The 3,870-nt window shown below is 40.6% G+C and overlaps 1 pseudogene; it reads right to left on the bottom strand.

The window, feature by feature from the left end:
• Positions 1–1,659: 1,659 nt before the first annotated feature.
• On the bottom strand, positions 1,660–2,718 carry LOC146062500 (phosphatidylethanolamine-binding protein 4 pseudogene; annotated as a pseudogene).
• Between the last annotated feature and the right edge of the window lie 1,152 nt (positions 2,719–3,870).

Raw genomic sequence — 3,870 nt, forward strand, 5'->3', positions numbered from 1 at the left:
CGCTGGTCCCGGGTTGTTCCCGTGGAAATTATGCCGGTGTGAATGGGGTATTACATACAGGCAAAATCCCATTATGATTTTTTACCACCATGTAATCTGGCTTTTCTCTAAGCTCAACTCTACACCAATAAGGTGTTATCATATCTGCAATAAGTACAGCAGACTGGGATAATCACCTTTTAAAGGCTCTGTTGAACGTAGGTTGCTCCAGAACAGCTATTACTTACTATTACCAAAAATTATGAGAACCTTACTATACAGGCCAATTCCCAACAGGTATTACTAAATGGCAGTCACGCTTCCCCCATCTAAATGAAAAGACTATCTTAAAAGCTCTGCTATACTCCACTAAACAATATCAGCCACGTCCTATAAAGACATGCTTTTCTAAATATTGTACCCCCCATCGCTGCACTTTAATGGGCCTAACGAACTCTTCGGTGTGTCCTTAATGCAAGGCTCTGATGCAGATTTATACCATTGTTTATGGGAATGTTCAGCTATTCAAAAATTTTGGACGACAGTCAGAAAATTTTCGGTAGATCATTTGGTAAATTATCTACTATTGACACCAGCATGGGCCATCTTGGGATATTTGCCAACCACCAGAAAAATTTCAGTAGGATGCAAAAAATGTTGTTGTACCTTTCTGCGGTAGCAAGAAAATGCATATTACCACAATGGATATCCAACATACCTCCCTCATTTCTTATGTTCGAAGAAAAATGATTCCAAATATTTAAACTTGAATGGACTGAAACAACATTACCTAAGGAATCTCAAACAAAATTCTTCTTTGAGGTATGGGAGAGTTATGTAGACGCCTTGCCAACGGACATTAAACAACAAATTCATAAATGTTTCCGCACAACTCTCTGGTATGAGACCAGAATACTTTTACAAGACCCACCAATAGCTTAATCAAAAAAGGAACGGATGGCTTGGACACGCATGGCTTTCCCCTTCCCGCTCCCCCCCCCCTCTTTTTCTCTCCCCCTCCCACCATAAACTCCCCTTTCAACCTGTTTTTACACTTATTTGACACAAATTATCTTTTATTCATCTGATTAATAATAATAAGATGATAACATCAATAATTGACAAATACAATTCTTTTAACCCAAGAAAAAACAATCAGTTACGCCAAGAGCTCAATTATAGATCTCATTTATTGAAATTTGGATTGAATAGAATTTTGTATATTCTTTTGAAATAATTTCTTCATGTGTTTAAATGTTTTAATATTAATGTATACAGTTGACATATATACATAATCTTTGCTGTTTGATTTTCTAATCCATAGACATATCAATAATATTTCTGATGAATAGGAAATATAGAAAATGTTTGCAATACATATTGTTATTAATGACATTTCACATTGTAATGCTTATATTTTGCAATAAAAACAATTTGGAAAATTCTTGTCATTAATTCATTAGGGGGTTGATATATGAAGCAGTGATAAGGGAGGAGAAGTGATAAAGTGTCTGGTACTTTATCACCAGACAATCGGCTTCTAACTATCCCTTTTTACACCCAGTCCTGTACAGACTAGGTTTAAAAAGGGATAGTTAGAAGCCGATTGTCTGGTGATAAAGTACCAGGCACTTTATCACTTCTCCTCCCTTATCACTGCTTCATACATCTACCCCTAGATGTTTTATCATTAACAGCCTTCCAAACATTTGAATCTGTTTCTTGCTTCAGTTTTAAACCGCACAGTTATGGAATCCTACTGGAGCGGGTGAATGACCATGAATTGAGAGGTGGCTACAGGATCACCTAAGGCAGACCGTTGGACAAAATCGGTAACATCCCAACTTGCACGAGGCTCCTCGCCCGATAGGAGAACGGGAGAATATCCTGGATTTTGCACGTAGAGCAGGAACTGGTATCTGTGAAATCCTGTTTGTGTTGGTACATTTGGTCGATGGTAAGATGATAAGACATTTCCAGTTACGTCTTCGCCTCTGAGGAGAACATCACCTGGTATATCAGTGACGAGCCAGTGTCTCCAGAATCTGTATATTGGCTTGAGTCTGTTTGGAACGTCTGGATCCACCATAATCAATGTATACATCATTTCTGGCTTGGCGTTGTCATATTTGATCAATGGAGGTCCCCAATTTTGTGTCAAGCCACTATGATATCCATTACATTTTGGTATATAAATACAGGAGGCATCACCCATCTTGGGGTATATAACATGAAGATCGTTACTGCAGAAACTGGTGTCATCTCCAAGGATAGGCTCAAAGTCGCATGAAATAGGCCTACAAGAAGTGATGGATAAGAATGAAAGCAGGAATCCAACCTGAAATAATAACCTTGACATATTAGCAAGTCTTGTCAAGAAGTCACCACTATGCGTTCTGGCCAGTGCTTGTCTGCAAACTCTTATGCTTTGCCCGAGTTCTATGATTCTATATCTGTGATGTCATAATTACTCAAATTTGAATGAAGCTTCAGTTAGCTCTGTCATTCTGTGATGTCATAATTACTCAAATTTGAATGAAGCTTCAGTTAGCTCTGTCATTCTGTGATGTCATAATTACTCAAATTTGAATGAAGCTTCAGTTAGCTCTGTGATTTCCCTGAGCTTACTATTTCAAGTGATGGTGGGTTGCATATTGGAATGCTATGCTATTATTCCGAGATGATGGAGGGGTCTAATTTTTTATATCCTTTCTTCCGTCTAGTTCTGACTCGGGGGACCAATTTAGGGCCCTCCATCACTGTGTCTTTCAAGAGGTGGTCACAGAATATGTCCAAAGCCACAACACTGAGTAATATTCATTGGTGTTTTTAAACTCGCCTTATTTTAATATGTGTTTGTTAATCACACTTTTGCCACGCTTCTGGGTCGGTGGCTTGCTGCGCTCGCCACATTATAGAGACTCCACATTGACGTGGATAGTGGGGGTATGAAAAGTTCGGAGGACTCGTTCCGCTGCGCTCGCCATGCTTCTGGGTGGCGTGGATAGTAGGGGGGTGCGTAAAAGCTATTTTTAGGACATACAATCATATTATTGTATACCTAATGTAATGGCATCGCACACCCTATAAAATCGCATGCGATCGCATGCGATTTTGCGGGAGGTGCGATGCGATTTGATGCGATCCCCCAGGGCTAAAAGAGCAGTGAATAAATTATGTAAGAAAATCGCATAGCATTGCATGCCCCTTAAAATAGCCCATGCGATGCGATTTTCCTAAGTTAGCCTACGTATGCTAATTGGGCGCCTAACTAACATATAAGTACCATTCAAACAAACAAACTCATCTGCTCCAGCCCGTGCTATAGGAACCCGACAGCTGCTGTTTCAGTGGTCAAGTCCAAAAAGGCATAATATTGAGCTGCAGCCCAATGCCCTTTTGAGTGTGTGTGTGTATAATGGTACACCTTCCTCAAGGGTCCGGAAGGTGTGACACACGCACACACGCACACACACACACACACACACACACACTGAAACATACTTGTTAACAAGTCTCTTGTTTACAACTATTGTTCTGTGCTTTGAGACTTTTTTTGAAACTACATTGGTAATCGTGCTTCTGTTATCCTTAATAGAGCTGCAGATGGTACTCTTTACCTAGAAGGGCGCCAGCGATTGAAATCGCGGTCGTCGGGGGTAAAAATCGCGGTCATCGCGGTCATCGCGGGCATCGCGGGTAAATCGGGATGCCCGCGATGCCCGCGATGACCGCGATGACCGCGATTTTTCCATAGGGAACAATGTTAAAAAGGCTGATTGACCGCGATTTTACTGTTAAATGGCTCAATGGACCCGATTTGGCCATAGGAATCAATGTTAAATGGGCCACAGAGCCCATTAACCCTTAAATGTCCCCCCCAATTTTTAA

The sequence above is a fragment of the Crinia signifera genome, chromosome 3 (genome assembly GCF_055691185.1).
Source record: "Crinia signifera chromosome 3, ASM5569118v1, whole genome shotgun sequence".
Lineage (NCBI taxonomy): Eukaryota > Metazoa > Chordata > Amphibia > Anura > Myobatrachidae > Crinia > Crinia signifera.